Here is an 18,539-nt window from a genome sequence, read left to right as displayed (position 1 = left end):
TAAAACTCAATGAAGGAGATCAAGTTGCACGTACGTTCGTCTTTTCTATACATGCTGCAACTTTTTTTATTTTTGCTTATTCCAAAGCACTTTTCTGAAATCTGCTCACGTAGTAATTTTTTTTTCCACTTTGCAGTGGTCATGTATTTATCAAATGCGATAGTCGCTATTTATGAAGAAAAAAAGGCGCATCTCCATTTAAAAGTCGCATATGTATTCCAGGTCCAACCTGGCTTACAGAAAGTGCATACGTCTGCAGAAAATGACATTAACAACCACTTTAACATCTGTTAATGATAGAAAAAATTCATTATATAACTAAACCCACTACATTTTAAAATGAATGTTGTGTTAAAAAGAATAAGGCACAAAATAATTGTGTAAGAATTTTTACAGACTACGTAAATAACCCATATGTGGCACAAAAATTTTTCCTTAAAAAAAGGAAACATCCATAGTAATACAGCTTCATGCACATTTTGGGGTGGGTGATGTACCCAGCTGTTTTTTTTTTGTTTTTTTTGTGGTTTCACTATTGTCTATTGTTTATTATATTTTAATAGTTCAGACATTTACGCACGCAGCGGTACCACATATGATTAATTTTATTATTTATTACATTATTTAATTAAAAAAATGGGAAAAGGGAAGTGATTTCAACTTTTAATAGGGAAGGGGTTAATGACCGTTTAGTTACATTTTTTTTTACACTTTTTTTTTAGCCCCTCTAGAGGGCTAAAACATGCAATCTTCTGATTGCATACACTAATCAGTGCTATGTCATTGCAAAGCACTGATCAGTGTAACCAGCGATCTACTGCTCTAGCCTGCTGCACAGGCATGGAGCAGTAGATCGCTGATCGGACAACGGAGAGGCAGGTGAGGACCCTCCTCTCATCCGGTAAGCTGACGCGATTTTGTTGCGATAGTCCCGATCAGCTCTGCTGAGCTGCCGGGATTCTTTTACTTTAGTTTTGGATGCCGCGATCAACTTTGATTGCGGTGTCTAAAGGGTTAATGCCGGGCATCGGCCCGATCTGCCATGCCTGGCATTAGCCGTGGATCCGGGCTGCCCATAGCAACAAGGACCCACTGGGTTTAACCCATTCTCCGCCGATGAGAACAGTTTAAATCCGTTATACTGGACCAGGGCGTACGGGTACGTCTTGAGTCCTTAAGGATCGGGGATGCAGGCTGTATGCATACGCCCTGCGTCCCCAAGAGGTTAACATGAAACTTGGTTCACAAGTTACTAATTTGTCAACAACAAACATAGGATAGGTGATTTAACCCTTACTCCACCCATTTGCGAGGTTTGGGGTATTATATGTTACTGCATAACTTCCAAACGTCTGGAGATATTTCGATAATACTTGCTCACATGTTTTTTGTGTGTCCACTAAAAATATAGGCAGCAGAAGAAACAAAAACGGAACTTATTCCAAGCGCCAGATCCCTTGAGGTAGTCAGTCGCTCCAGTTAGCGGTGGCAGCTGAGGAAGAGCCGACAGTCCCGCCTTCCTCGGCTGCCACCGCTAATTGGAGCGACTGACTACCTCAAGGGATCTGGCGCTTGGAATAAGTTCCGTTTTTGTCTCTTCTGCTGCCTATACCATTACCGGACCAAACGTTGCCTGGGATCGGGGGAATCAAGCTGCAGGATCCCATTCTATGATACATGCGATACAAGATGTTGTGCTCTGAGTGCAACACCACAGGGTGAGTGTTATTACCAGCATCTCCCTACCTGTGCCTAACGTACTTCACCAACGTACTTCACACGTATTGTGTTCCTTTTTCTCTTTTCCTCTTTCTCACTAAAAATATAGGATAGTTAATTTAACCCTTAACTACCCCCATTTGTGAGGGTCGGGGTTTTTGTTTAAAGTCACATGCAAATCAATGGGAAATGTATGTTCCCACATAACTTCCTTACAGCTTTATAAAACACCACTATATAAAAGATGGATTTTTGTTTCAAGTCCCATCTAAGTATATGGGACTTCCAGTACCTTACTCCACAAGCTCCACTCTGAATGTGTCAGTGTGGCTTGCAAGCCACACCCCAACTCACAAAGACATGACCACTATTTAAGCCACACCCCTTTTATTTTCTACCCTTTTTGTGCATGATCTGGCTTGCAAATCACGCCCAGTCCCACAAAGCCACGCCCCTTCTATTTTCAGCTTACAATATCTTCATCACAAATCAGTCCCACCTGAGGACAGGATATGAGGATGGGACATGAGGACGGGATAGGAGGACAGCATATGAGGATGGGATATGAGGTCGGATATGAGGATGGGATATGAAGACGAGATATGAGGACAGCATATGAGCATGGGATATGAGGACGGGATATGAGGTCAGGATATGAGGTCAGGATATGAGGACGGGATATGAGGTCGGGATATGAGGTCGGGATATTAGGACAGGATATGAAGACAGGATACGAGGTTTGGATAAGAGGATGGGATATGAGGACGGCATATGAGGACGGCATATGAGGTCGGGATATGAAGACGAGATATGAGGTCGAGATATGAGGACGGGACATGAGGACGGGACATGAGGAGGGGACATGAGGACAGAATATGAGGATGGGATATGAGGATGGGTTATGAGGATGGAATATGAGGACGGGAAATGAGGATAGCATATCAGGGATATGAGGACAGGATATGAGGTCGGGATATTTGGTCGGGATATGAGGATGGGACATGAGGACGGGACATGAGGATAGCATAAGAGGTCAGGATATGAGGATGGGATATGAGGTCAGGATATGAGGACAGGATATTTGGTCGGGATATGAGGATGGGACATGAGGACGGGACATGAGGATGAGATATGAGGACGGGATATGAGGTTGGGATATGGGGATGGGATATGAGGTTGGAATATGATAACAATTTATGAGGATGTGAAGTCAAAAGCTTCCTCCTAAAGCTAGTGCTTTATATTTTTCTCCTACAGACCTATATGAGGTTGTGAACTTTGTATTTTATCACAAAATTTATGAATGTGTATATATATATATATATATATGTATATATATAGCATAAACAATTAAGCTAATTTTTTGTGACATGTTGTTTTTATAAAGATTAATTTTTACTGTTGCCTTAAATGTACTTTTTTTTTTTAAAGCACACAGAAAAAAATACTTCTATATATTACTCACTAGGTTTTTTAATGTGTCTGACTTATTCTGACATGCACTGCTCAGGAAAGGCTTTGTCCGAGGCAAGCACTGAGCCCAACCCTCACTCACCATGCATTCACTGCCTCCATGAGTTTGCTGTGCTGTGCTGGGCATCTTTATCCAATCACTGCAGGCTGCTCTGTAACCCCCTCCTCTCTGTGTTAAGACAGGATTCTGATAGGCAGGACAGGAGTGAGCACAGATAAGTTCTAGTCCTGCCCTCACTTCCTGGACTTCGTCCCAGCCGATGCTTTAGCTGGGACAAAGATGATTATGTTGAAGATGATTTCTATAAAAAGGAGCTAAACATTTATATTGAAGTATATTAGAAAGGTTAATGTTCTTTCTAAGATGTACAACGTATAAAATGTTTTTGATTTTGACAGTGCCTATTTAACTTCTAAATTTATAATGGAAATTAAGAAGGGGATTTCATCACCATTTTATTTCACCTCTGGTCCTGACACATATTTGTTTTGGTAAATCACAATGATAAATCTACAATATCATACAGTCAATAAGCATATATGATGCCATTTCTCAATACAGAGATGCCTGGTCGCAGGTTTACAGTACAAACCTGTATAATCCATTTGCAATGTTCTCTATGGTGACCGACGTTAACTGCAATCCAACTGGATTGGGTATGGGCACCAGGGTAAGAGGGTAAAACTGCACAGAGGACTTAATAAGACTGTCAACCTGGCACCAGTCATGTCTGTAGTGACTATCGGTACCTCAGAGGTTAATTAATAATACACATAGCTAATGAAACATTTGTTGCTGCATTATGGTCATGTGCGCTTTTCCTTGCTGGGACCCACCTCGGATTAATCCAAACTCATCTCAAACCCCTGTGTTGAACGCCATCTGGATCATGCTGTTTATTTTCCTTGTTGATTTCCAAAGTGTTCTCACAATTCTTCCGACAACTGTAATTACCAAGCCCAGAATCCTTATTGTGCGACTCTTATCTACAACACAACTTATATTCATTTTTTGCCTCAATTTACGTCCTGCAAAATACCACTTATTTTGTAGCTACTCGGGATTAATGTATAATATGCTGAAATTACTGCAAGTTCTTTTTCATTAACCTCACTGTATTCACACAATTCACAACAGAAAGAGCCAGCAGTAGAAATAAACATTAAAGCAAGAGAAGCATATGTTCCCTAAATCTTGCAGCATGTCTGAAATTGACATGTTTATAAAGACTTGGGACTCTCTAATGTCGCCATTCTGCGCGTGCCGAGCAATGCTTTATATGTTTTCCGTTAATTAACATTTATTCGTTTCTCCAGAATTGTTTGTGTTTGTTGGTGTGTTTGTTTAGAAAATAAATGTTCTGATTAATTTAAACAACATCATTGCAATATCGCAACTTAGTCATGTCTTCTGTATTATCTCAATGGTAGTTCAAATGTTCGAGGGCAGGAGCTGCTCCCCCAGTATGAATGCACAACCGCATTTGGGGTTGAGCACCTCCAGCCATTTGAGACCACGTCTTTTGTTGTTAGTTCAAATGTTCCTAAAGTATTTTTCGATATGTTTTTGAGTCATAGGCCAATAGCAGGGCCAGAACCATTGGAAAAAATGTACATTTAATTCAGATCATCCTCAATATACTGTACTTTCTTATAGAATTATTTGCTGTCCCTCTACTACATATTTTTTAACTCCTGCGTGTTGACTGTCACATGTGCAAGCCGGCCAATCAAAGCTAACTGCAGTATATTAACCACAGTGATGTCACTACAATGGACAGTCTTGCATCCTTAGGAAGACATTACATAAAGACTGTATCCAACCTCCTTGTTCCTATCGTTGTCTCTTCATGCATAGAGTGCTGCTGAAAATATCATTGCTGCACTAAGGGACCAGGATTGCAGTCATATAGAAGGTTTGCATGCAATGATAATCTGCAGTTACTACTCATACTCACCCTGTCTCTGCTATCTGCGGTGTGCATTTTCTTTAGTATGTCCTTGATATTGAGCTCATCGGTCTCCTGCTTGCAAGAGCTGACAGTAAGAAAGCTATCTCACGGAGACAGGCTAAAGCTGCATCTTACAGGAATACACCAAGACTCTATAATGTGAGTTAGGGGACTGGAGTTCAATATGAGCTATCTACCCATGCACCTAGAGAGGACTCTAGAAATGTAGACTGTATTAGAAGAGCCATATCAATGGGGAAGAAGTGATCATGATGGCGGACAAGTGACAAATCAGCTAAAATAGGTATATACCAGATATACACAAAAATCCTCCCCATAGTTTATGCTACACACTATAGCTATGATAAAAGAGCATAAAAATCAGCCACATATTTTATGCGCACATATTTGCCTGCAATCTGCAAAAATGTGGTTCCAATAAAATTATGAAAAGAGGCTAGGGGTTCAGCTCACCTGGATTGGAAATTGCATGGTGGTCCTCCAAGTAGTCACAATGAGAAAAATTGTAGTGTCCAGCCAGCACAATAGATTAAAAGTCCTGTTTATAATCCTTTAAAATAAAACATGCAGTCAAGTTTTATGCTGTGGGAACATAGACAAAAAGCATTTTTCCCCCTATATGTTCCAATATAAGGTCATGTAATAAAATGTGACTATTATTCGAAAATAAAAGTTATGTTTTGATTGTTATATTTCTATGTAGATAAACTTTAGAGGTTTATAAGTCTCTGTCATTTGTCCTTGTGCTCAGTGATGACTATTTTTCTATTGTGTTTAATGTTATTATTGTATCTGAACTTCAGCTATGGATATATTTTGGGTAAAGATTTAGTGAACATACAATATGGCTGTTTTCCAAGCTTTTGCAGAAAGACTTAGAACCCGATCTCCTGCAGCTTCTAGATTTTCCCTTACCTAGCTAAAAACCATCGGGCTTGCCAATTTATCCACACGCTAATTTGTCATTACACAGGAAGCTCAACACAAAAGAATCGCCCAAAGGGGTCTCCGAGGAGTTACAGTAGGTTTATGTTAAAATTGCAATCTGGACTGGGATGTAATGCCAACAAATATAGACACTGTTAATGGATCTCCTGGGCTTTATACAATCCTATAGAATGTGTAAAATGTTTATGTTATTTACAAGTTTAATAATTCCTATAAACACCATAAAATTCACAAGTAATAAAGTATTAATGTGCGCAGTAATACACAGTGCAAAAGTATACGGGTGTAATGAATAGCATCATCTATGTATGGTTTAAAGAAATGCAGGCACAATTGATGTATATATATATATATATATATATATATATATATATATATATATATAATGGAAGCCAATCTTAATAACTGGTGTAGCGGTGGTGCTAGGATAAACAGAGGATAGTAGCATCAATGATATGGGGTAAAAAGCAACATAAATCGATATCCGCACTCACTGCAGGGAAAGCGACCAATAGCTCCTACATGGAGATGCCGTGGAATCCGGGAGGTCCCTGCTACATAGCGTTCAGAAGGCAATGTAGCAGTGACCTCCCAGATTCCACAGCATCTCCATGTAGGAGCTTTTGGTCGCTTTCCCTGCGGTGAGTGCGGATATCCTTTTCTGTTGCTTTTAGTGTGTCCACTCAAATGGTCAGAAACAGACTCTATAAGGGTGGTATGAGAGCTTGACGTCCACAGGTGGGGGTTGTGCTTACAGCCCAACACAGTGCAGGACATTTGGCATTTGCCAGAGAACACCAAGATTGGCAAATTGGCTACTGGCGCCCTGTGCTCTTCACAGATGAAAGCAGGTCCACACTGAGCACATGTGACAGAGTCTGGAGACGGCATGGAGAATGTTCTGCAGCCTGCAACATCCTCCAGCATGACCAGTTTGGCGGTGTGTGGTGGTGTGGGGTGGCATTTCTTTGAGGGGCCGCACAGCCCTCTGTGTGCTTTCCAGAGGTAGCCTGACTGCCTTTAGGTGCCGAAATGAGACACTCAGACCCCTTGTGAGACCATATTCTTGTGCGGTTGGCCCTGGGTTCCTCCTAATGCAAGACAATGCTAGACCTCATGTGGCTGGAGTGTGTCAGCAGCTCCTGCAAGAGGAAGGCATTGATGCTATGGACTGGCCCGCCCATTCCCCAGACCTGAATCCGATTGAGCACTTCTGGGACATCATGTCTCGCTACATCCACCACATTGCACCAGACTGTCCAGAAGTTGGCGGACGCTTTAGTCCAGGTCTGGGAGGACATCCCTCAGGAGACCATCCGCCACCTCATCAGGAGCATGCCCAGGCATTGTAGGGAGGTCATACGGGCATGTGGAGGCCACACACTACTGAGGCTCATTTTGACTTGTTTTAAGGACATTACGTAAAGTTGGATCAGCCTGTAGTGCAGTTTTCCACTTTGATTTTGAGTGTGACTCCATATCCAGACCTCCATGAGTTGATGAATTTAATTTCCATTGATAATTGTTGTGTGATTTTGTTGTCAGCACATTCAACTATGTAAAGAAGAAAGTATTTCATACGATTAGTTCATTCATTCAAATCTAGGATGTGTTATCTTAGCATTCCTGTTACACCGAGCGCTCCGGGTCCTCGCTCCTCCCCGGAGCGCTCGCAGCGTTCTCCTGTTTGCAGCTCCCCGGTCAGACCTGCTGACCGGATGCGCTGCGATAATATCCCCAGCCGGGATGCGATTCACAATGCGGGACGCGCCTGCTCGCGATGCGCATCCCGACCCGCTTACCAGACTCGTTCCCCGTCTGTGCTGTCCCGGCGTGCGCGGCCCCGCTCCCTAGAGCGCGCGCGCAGGGTCTTTACGATTTAAAGGGACGGTGCGCCACTGATTGGCGCATGGGTTTTATTCAGTATCTTCACCTGTGCACTTCCCTATTTATGACTCACTTCCCCTGCACTTCCTTGCCGAATCTTGTTGCCATTGTGCCAGTGAAAGCGTTTCCTTGTGTTTTCCTAGCCTGTGTTCCAGTCCTCCTGCCGTTGCCCCTGACTACGATCCTTGCTGCCTGCCCTGACCTTCTGCTACGTGCGACCTTGCTCTTGTCTACTCCCTTGTACCGCGCTTATCTCAGCAGTCAGAGAGGTTGAGCCGTTGCAGGTGGATACGACCTGGTTGCTACCGCCGCTGCAAGACCATCCCGCTTTGCGGCGGGCTCTGGTGAAAACCAGTAGCAACTTAGAACCGGTCCAGATCCTCTGTGCCAATCCCTCTCTGGCACAGAGGATCCACCTCCAGCCAGCCGAATCGTTATAGTTCCCTTTATTTTTTTGAGCAGTGTGTATAGATATATATATATATATATATATATATATATATATATATATATATATATATATATAATGGGTAGGCTATGGTCAGAACCAGGGTCAGTTATACAGTAGTTTTAGAACTACAAAGAAGGTATAGGGCTGGCACTACAGCTCCAACAATGGGCTGCAATAATGAGTGGGCTTCTCAGCAGTTGTAATAGAGTACAAAAGACCGTGGCGGTGCTCAGATAAGTTTATAGAATTAGGGAAGGCTTCTACATTGCTTATATGCAGCCTTTTTCTGTATATTAAAGTCAATTGGTAGCAAAATCAGCTTCAGAAAATATGCAACAAAATACGCTGCATATAAGCTATGTGGGACCCTACCCTCAACTAGGATTCTAAAGTGCAAAGAGGAGAATGTATAGCGGCACTCACCATGTCTAGTTAAAATAATATTTTTTATTTCATCTTTATTGAAACATGTTCAGCAGTAGTGTGGGAAGGAAGAACATGTTTTAATAAGGATGAAATAAAAAATTTACTTTTACCTGGACATGGTGAGTGTCGCTATGCATTCTTCTCTTTGTGCTTTACAACACAATGGTTTTAAAATGTGATGTATGTGTTAGTGTAACAAAGTAACAGGTATGAATCCCCTGTGCTACCCAACTGGTTTAGTATAGGGCCACATTCAGGACCAAGTCTAAGTGCCCTTTAGGTTTTCAAACTCCACTCTCCAGGATTCGTAAACTGGTCGTCTGCTGCTAGAGAGCACCATGCTTATTTTCAGGAGTGGCCCCTGTGTGGGTAGCTACTGGTCCTGTGCCTCACGGAAGACAGCAGTGTGAGGCAGTAAGAGGGTTAAGCAAGCTAAGTCAGGATCTAGATATAGGTCACTGGTAGGTGGCAATACAGTGTATTCAGAAACAGTCTTGGTACCATCGCCAGTGCCCATGAGGGAAGTGGCTCAGTGGTCCAGCAGCCCCGCTGCTGCCATACCTAGCCCCTTGGCTATGGACCATGTGAAACAAATGCAAAGGGATCACTAAGCTCACCTTTCTATGTGCTTCCTGCCAGTAGACGAGGAGAAGCTAGGTATAAACTCTTATGCTGTCTTATGCTATTTAAAATTATTGGTCCAAATCGATAGAGTGGTAAAACCAAAGCAAGTGCAGTGTGTTTTTATTCAACCTATTAGTACCAGATGGTACTACTGGGTACCATCCGATTACCCATAGACATACATGTTGCTATAACTTTGACATCAACTTTGCCTTAAAAACAAAAGTAAGTAGATACACGCCTAGGTGTCTTGGAAGTGTTATGTAGGACCTTCAGGCTCTTAGACATGGGTTTTTAGGGAGGGGTCATGTCCTGGGGAAAAAAGTGTGGGAACTCACCTAAGAGTTCCACTCCAGGGCTGGTCCTGCAGCACTGCTACTCATGGGACTGGTGTTCCTGCTTTGAAAAAAGTGTGTTCCTGCAGAACGTGAGCCCTGGTTTTAGGGCTACTATTAAAGTTCCAAGCCAAACTTATAAAAGCTTTTCTCATCTCTAGTACCCATGTTTACACCTGCAAAGCTGTTAATGTGCTGTTTTCTTTAAATCTCTAGGAATTTTGCTCCCACCATGATTGTACATAATACATAGACTTCACTTTATAATTTGCTAAATTCGTATTGTTGATGGAACCTATGGAGACATCTGACTGTCCAGACCACATCATTGGTCTAGAAACTTAACAGGATTTATTACCACGAGGACCGATTGTGTGTGTGTATGTATATATATATATATATATATATATATATATATATATATATATATACACACATTTTTTTTCCCCGTTTTCTTATCCAGCATAGTAGTCAATGTACTGTATGGCAATGATATTGAACAATATTGTCTGGTTAATGAAATGAGGCTTTTTACTCAATGATGTATTCTTAGTTAATTAACCTTTTTTGTCATCTGTATTTTTTTTATTTTTTGGATTCTAAATTACTTTATAATCACTGTATTTTGCACATACATAAGTTGTAAATGGACATTTTCTTTCTGACAGAATAATTCTTGTGTGTCAATTTAAAAATAAATAAATCAGCATTTTTTTTAAGTGGCTGCTCCTCACTATTAGGGTATATTCACAAACCATACAAATATTGCTGAAACATGGATAAAAATAGGTGGGGTTAATAACATTGAAAGACAAATAGGGCTTTTATTTTAAATTTAATAATGTGTTGTACAAAAAAGTCTATGAAAAAGCGGCATTCAGTAGACACATAAAAATGGCTGTACTTCCAACAAAATTATGGCCTTTTTTGGGAAAAAAAACAAAACGTGTGACAGCTGCTTTCCATAGTCTTTCATAGAGCACATTACTAGATAAAAACAAAATATTGCCTTTTTATTGTTTGGGATTTATTTTTTGTAATTCATACACCCAATTCTATGTACATTGACTCTAAGGCTATGTTCACACTACAGCATTTCTGATTGAAAATTCTGCTTGAAATTTGGCTGCATGAATCTTACATTGGTGTAAATGGGTCCATTGACCCATTTTCCATTGAAAATTCTGCCAAGATAATTCTGGATTTCAGACCTGACAAAAATGTTTTAATGTTTATTCTTTCGAGAGAAATCTGAGCAGACTGCATTGCCGTCAATGGTGATGGTGCATGTTCACATGGTCCTAGCGCTGATGGATTTTGGCGGCCACTTCTCCACTTGGGGTATGATGTGCATTACAGACAGAGCTGTAGATAGCTCTTTTTGCTCCTGAGGCGAGAACAGAAAATAACAGCGATCTAATAAGTGCTAAACATTGTTACATGATGTGCATTACAGACAAAGCTGTAGCTAGCTATTTTTGCTCCTGAGGTGAGAACAGAAAATAACAGTGATCTTATAAGTGCTAAACATTGTTACATGACGTGCATTACAGACAGCGCTGTAGCTGGCTCTTTTTGCTCCTGAGGTAAGAACAGAAAATTGTCCTCCCTTTTCCTACAAAGGACTCCAGCCTTCCCACAACGCACAAAGGGGGAGATTTATCAAAACCTGTGCAGCTTGCTTCTTTCATTTTTAACAAGCCTTTGCAAAATGAAGTAAGACATCTAATTGGTTGCTATGGCCAACTGGGCAACTCTGCCACAATGCCTACAGCCCCCCACCCCACAAGCACACACAATGCCTCCTGCATTACCTTACACAGTGACAGAGATGTGTACATGGGAGACAGGGGTGTAGAGGGGTGTACATGGGTGACAGAGGGGCATACAGGGGTGACAGAGGGGTGTAGAGGGGTGACAGAAGGGTGTACGGGATAACAGAGGGGTCTCCAGGGGTTACAGAGAGGTTACGAGGGGTGACAGAGAGGGTAGATGAGTGAAAGAACGGTGGGGGTGCCCCACCTGAAGATGAGTAGGCCTCTGTCAGCGCTGCCCCTGCTCCTTCCCTTCATCCACATCATTCTTCTGAAGGACCAGGGAGAATCCAGAGTCCAGAGCTGTTCCACAGGAGAGGGAGGATACACGGGGATTTGAGCTGCATCATCATCCATCCTGGCACTGCACACAGACTTCCATCCCACCTGGCCTGCATGCCTGTGACTCACAGGTGCACAGGCCTGGGCAGAAAAATCGAAAAATGTTAGCCCCATATTTCCCACCAGAGTGTCCTGGCACCCTGGTTAGGAATCAATGCCTCAGTGTAATGTGTGCTGGACCCCCCTTGCGCCCCCTTGCAACAGCGCACCTGAGGCGATCACCTCACTCTCCTCATCAGAGGTGGTTTAAGTTGTAGAAATTTCTGCAGCAGTCTGTTCCATAAACCTGAGTGAGGGGAACTCTGAGGACAATGCACTCCAGTACGCTTTAAACAGTATTTGTGTACAACACAAGCTGGTGTGTACTTTTGCCTGGCCTTTCACAGTATTTAGGCCCTTAAGACTTTAACAGGAACAAAATAGTACACTACTTAGATGTAAATATGTGGTATGCACTTATGATGGGAGGACAACGCAACGCGGTCCAGTACGCTTAAAAAAGTATTTGTGTACAACACCAGCCGGTGTGTACTTTTAGCTGGCCTTTCACAGTATCTGGGCCCTTAAGACTTTAACAGGAACAAAATAGTACACCACTTAGATGTACGTATGTGATATGCACTTATGAGGGGAGGACAATGCTCTCCAGTACTCTTAAAAAAGTATTTGTGTACAACACCAGCCAGTGTGTACTTTTGGCTGGCCTTTCACAGTATCTAGGCCCTTATGACTTTAACAGTAACAAAATAGTACACCACTTAGATGTATGTATGTGGTATGCACTTGTGAGGGGAGGACAATGTGCTCCAGTACACTTAAAAAAATATTTTTGTACAACACCAGCAGCTGTGTACTCTTGCCTGATCTTTCACAGTATATAGGCCCTTAAGACTTTAAAGGGGTACTCCGGTGCTTAAACATTTTATCCCCTATCCAAAGGATAGGGGATAAGATGCCTGATCGCGGGAGTCCCGCAGCTGGGGACCCCCGGAATCATGCACGCGGCACCCCATTTGTAATCAGTGCCCGGAGTGTGTTCGCTCCGGGACTGATTACCGGCGACCGCAGGGCCGGCGGCGTGTGACGTCACGCCTCCGCCCCCTCCTGTAGGCTTGCATTGAGGGGCGGAGCGTGACGTCACACGGGGGCGGAGGCGTGACGTCACACGCCGCCCGCCCTGCCGTTGACCATAATCAGACCCGGAGCGAACACGCTCCGGGCACTGATTACAAACGGGGTGCCGCGTGCATGATCCCGGGGGTCTCCAGCTGCAGGACTCCCGCTATCAGGCATCTTATTCCCTGTCCTTTGGACAGGGGATAAGATGTTTAAGCACCGGAGTACCCCTTTAACAGGAACAAAATAGTACACCACTTAGATGCACGTATGTAGTATGCACTTATGAGGGGAGGACAATGCACTCCAGTATGCTTAAAAAAGTATTTGTGTACAGCACCAGCAGTACACACCAGCGCTGCAGCACACAGTCCATATATTAGTAAATTGGTAAAGGAACGTGGGAACATTTCTGACAGTATGACTACTTTTTTACTTTTCCCCAATTGTCATGTGTCCCTCATATCGTAACGGAAATGTGTCATCAAATGTATGCTGCCTGGTCAGTTCAGTCTAGTGGGTGTCAATCAGGGAAGTAGAGGAAATGACCTGTGCATAGAGAGAAGTAACTAACTGGTGAAGGGGCCGAACTGTGCTGGGCTCCAGCAGACGAGGGGGAATGCCCATTGGGCACCAAAGCCTAATTTGCATATCTTTTTAAATTCTGATCTCTCGGCTCTAAATGTGTGTATGGATTCAGAGTCAAAAGCCCTAAACAGCCATGCACTTACTTTATACCCCAAAAAACCTTTAGAGCCATGCCTTTAGTTTAGATGCCAAAAAGCCATATCCAGCCATGCCCTTACTTTATACATACTTCAGGGATACATTTTGATATCTTACACTGCTGTGAGATAAACCCGTCCTGTATACAGGGATAGGAAGTGTGTGTGGGGGGGGGGGGGGGGGGGGGGGGGGAAGGATAATTCTACTCATCTCTCTTACTCACAAGGGATAGTATGAACCTACACAGGGTAAAGTAGATCTCTTTTCTGTACTTGTCTATAAGTGTCACAGACAATGGGCAGTCTTGTAGTTTGTGCAATTGAAAGCATTAGTGTCATACAAAAACGTTTCACATGTCATCCAGACGTGTCAAAAGTTTAGATCGCACTAGGCCTCAGTCCCACAATCCTGTAACAGCACGTCAAAAGTTTTAAGAAGTGACACTAATGGATTAAAGAAAAAAATACCTAAATTCATTGCCTCCATTCTACATAATTACACACAGTAGGTGCACATTTTATACAAACTAGAAACTTTATTTAAAGATTAAGAAAAATATGATAATGAAAGCTTGAACCTAAGTGCTTTTCTTGATAATATGGCTATAATTACTGGGAATTGGCCCAGATCAGGAGCTTAGAGAATTCTTGTAACAGGCCCACTTCACATTATGATTTATTGGCTATTTCTGATACATAGTATTTACCTTAAAACATGCAAATCATTCAGGTAAATACACTGCAAATGTGATTGTGTTTGACACATGTAGCCTCAAGCTACGAGATAACTAGCAGATAATACTTCTGGATTGTTGCTACTTTACTTACCTAATATAAAAATAATAATAAAAACAATGCTTTCCTATCTTCTATATATTTCCAGGGCTGTATAGAAAGTCATAACTATTTATTTTGACATAATAACTGCAGTATGTGGCATAATGTAGTACACTGTAATATATCAGGTTGTTTACAGCTATTACTCAGTTTATACTGAAAGCTCAACAGGGCTAACCATCTAAAAGGAAGGGGACCCCATAACAAACATTAAAATGGGCTTCCTAATATGGTATTTAATCCGACCCCCATCACCCTCTCCCGGGACAGAAAGGTCTGGTGTTTATTTTCCATTGTTTTCCATTTGCTTTCCATTTGCTGACATTGCAGTTCCATAGCGAGAGCCTGGTTTCTTACCAAAAGGAAAGGGACCAAACAGGTCTGGACCCCCTCTCGCTAAGGGCTCCATAGCTACCGCATGGTCTGGCACTATGGTACGTACACCCTTAGGGCAAACTACATAGTAGTTAAAAGGGTATTCCGGGCAAAAACATTTTATACCCTATCCAAAGCATAGGGGATAAGATGTCTGATCGCGGGGGGCTCGCTGCTGAGACCCCCCGCGATCTCACTGCAGCACCTGCATTCTATGCGGGTGCTGAATCTCCAGTTTCGGAAACCTCTGGGTTTCCAGGACTGGGGACGTGACGTCACGCCACGCCCCCTCCATTCATGTCTATGGGAGCGGGCGTGACTGCCGTCACGCTCGCTCCCATAGACATGAATGGAGGGGGCGTGGCGTGACGTCACGTCCCCAGTCCTGGAAACCCAGAGGTTTCTGAAACTGGAGATTCAGCATCCGCATAGAATGCTGGTGCTGCAGAGAGATCATGGGGGGGGGGGGTCTCAGCAGCGGGCCACCCGCGATCAGACATCTAATCCCCTATGCTTTGGATAGGGGATAAAATGTTTTTGCCCGGAATACCCCTTCAATGCCCATAACATTGCCACAGACCTAGCTTAATCATAAGAGAGGGTCATATTGTGCCCATTTAGCAATTCCAACCACTCTTGAAGCCCTTGTCCCAATTGAGTCCCTCAACGATCTCCAATTTATACTGTGGTCTACACCCCCTACTAGTAGATAGAGAATACTGCATGAAGATTCCCATCCAGCATTGGTTTCTGGATGTCATTTTTTAAATACCTATCTAGCATTTCTGTACTACAATGAATCGCTGTTTATGCGCCTAATATAATAAAAGACGATGCAAAGTGGGGCCTCACTATTAATGTTGGATGGAGTTGGTTTCAGGAGAATTGTGTTAAAGAATCGTTATGCATCTTTGCCAAGTATTTCAGGTAATTCTGAAATAACATATAAGCTCGGGCTCCCATGGGGGTTTCTGGGATTTTATATGTAATAACAGGTATGTCTTTACTTTTGCAGTATTTGCAATATTATGTGAAGGCATAAATGATTTCATCAGAAAGCTGCATTTAGGTGAAAAACATTTAGCGGACGTAAAACTCTAGAGAGAAATTACTAGGAGACTGTCAGGTTCAGACGAGAATCCTACCTATGGAAAACACATGAAAAAAAATCGGCAAATTGAAACATTTCACAGCTTCATATCTGACGAGTAAATTATAAAAACTTTTTGCAAAAAAGTTAGTTTTTTATTTATATATAAAGAAAACTCCATCTTAAAAGGGGGGGGTTCTACATTAAACAGTCTAAGGACATATCAAAGAGATCTGGCTTCCAATAATAATGGTACAGGGGACCTGGAGTTGAGGATATAGAGGCAGCAGTGCTTAGTTTATTGAGAAACTATGGGAGACATTTATCATTGCTGTCTTTGGTAAGTTCTGTAGTTTTTTTGCTTTAGATTTGCTTATGTGCTATGTATTTACCATACTAATACAGGTTGATAAATTTGGAGCACACAAGCAAAACCCAAAAGTCTCAGTTGAGACTTTTTAGAGACTTTTTAGTGACTTTTTAAAATTGCTTACAGTTTTGTATTCCAGATTAGACCTAGACGTAAGACTAGTAGACTTAAGACTATTTTTAAGGGATTTGCAACTTTTTTTTGTCTACGTGCAACATTCTCATATCATAAATTCCTGACCACTGCAAAATGAAAACTGAAAATTGCTTAAAGGGGTACTCCACTGCTAAGTGTTTGGCTGAAAATGTTCCTAAAGCTTAGAGCCAGCACTGGGGGCTTGTGACGTTACGGCCCTGTCCCCTCATGACATCACACCCGCATCCTCAATGCAAGTCTATGGGAGGGGGTGGCCACCATGCCCCCTCCCATACACTTGCATTGAGGGTGCGAGGTGTGACATTACGAGGGGGTGGGACCGTAACGTCACAAGCCCGGTTCTAAGCAGTTGGAACATTTTGTTCCGAACGCTGAGCAGCGGAGTACCCATTTAAGTAAGGCTGTTTGCAACTTTATGCTTACCCTCAAAAGTCGCACAAAAAGTGGTTAGGCACACGTGCAACTTTTTGTATGCCTGGAGTAGAGATGAGCAAAGTTATAGTGATTCGATTCGTCATGAACTTCTCAGCTTGGCGTTTGCTGACTTTAGCCTGCATAAATTAGTTCAGCTTTCAGGTGCTCCGGTGGGCTGGAAAAGGTGGATACAGTCCTAGGAAAGAGTCTCCAGCCCACCGGAGCACCTGAAAGCTGAACTAATGTATGCAGGATAAAGTCAGCAACTGCTGAGCCGAGAAGTTCGTGACAAATCAAATCACTGTAACTTCGCTCATCTCTAGCCTTGAGTAAGCAAAAATAAAGGCTCTAAATACCTTGATAAACGTCATCCTATTTTGGCAAGTCAGAAATGTTAATAAAACCCTAGGATTGTCTGAACAAATCCCAATAACATCTCAGAAAATGTTTACTATTTCAAAAAGTGAAAATCTGCATAAAATGCAAAAGTCACTTTCTGAGGCATAACTTGTAGCTTCCGGCTGTCCAGGCATGGGGGGAGTTTAATTTTGCAACATCTGGAGAGGAACAGTTTGAGACCACTGCCTTAGACTGTACAGAGCCTTAGGACACAGGGGGTGTTTATACTTTTACCCTTGTTTTCCTGGGTAAATTTGTTGCAATCATGTGACACAGTGCAATTTTTGTGACTTTTCACTTACGTGTTTTTTTTTGCTGTGGTAGACGTGTTTTGATTTGAGTTTTTGCAGTGGTCAGAATATATGAAAGAGTTACTTTTTGAAAAAGTCGCATACTTTGGCGCAAATCACCCAAAATGGCGCAAATCCCCACCAAATACTAAACTGCATACAAACTAACTCTGAACAGCATTATTATAAAGTGGCATTATTGTCACCCGGGTTAAAAAGTTGCACAAAAAAACGCACAAAAACACCATAAAAACTGGAGTATTGATGTAAGAAATTGATCAGCATCATATTTAGTACATGGCCTACAACATGTAATACATTTGGTGCAGGTACACAGTTTCCACCACATGAATTAAAGGAAAACGGTCAACTGTTCACCCACACTAAACCCAATACGGCTCACATGAGTGCTCAGTTGGCACAGCGCTCACATGACCCGCAACAATAAATATTCATATTGAGTGGGCAGGCCCGCCTCCAGCGCGCAGTTCACTGAAGATGGATGCCGATTTCAGAGGGACAGATCTCCAGAGTGCAGTATGTACTTAACCCAATAACCCCTCATCGGCCTCCTCTTCACCCACACTAGAACTCAGTGTATTGGGTTTAGTGTGGGTGAACAAATGATCGTCTTCCTTTAATTGAGTAAAAAGACCTGCGCCACTTTTCTTGAATACCCCCCATACTCTCTTGGCTCTCCATGGAAAGTTGAGCTTAGCTAATCAAAAATGAAGGGGCATCAAGCACATCCGACCCTTTGGTTATCAGTGGGGGG

At 42.5% G+C, this 18,539-nt stretch overlaps 1 protein-coding gene across 3 annotated transcripts in view; it reads left to right on the top strand.

The window, feature by feature from the left end:
- The window catches only part of DPP6 (dipeptidyl peptidase like 6), a 1,248,955-nt gene that overhangs the window by 641,307 nt on the left and 589,109 nt on the right, over positions 1-18,539 (top strand). The gene's annotated exons all lie outside the window — the stretch shown is intronic.

The sequence above is a fragment of the Hyla sarda genome, chromosome 5 (assembly GCF_029499605.1).
Source record: "Hyla sarda isolate aHylSar1 chromosome 5, aHylSar1.hap1, whole genome shotgun sequence".
Taxonomy (NCBI): domain Eukaryota; kingdom Metazoa; phylum Chordata; class Amphibia; order Anura; family Hylidae; genus Hyla; species Hyla sarda.
Note: the sequence above shows the minus strand (reverse complement) of the source record. Positions and strands in the feature narration are given on the sequence as shown.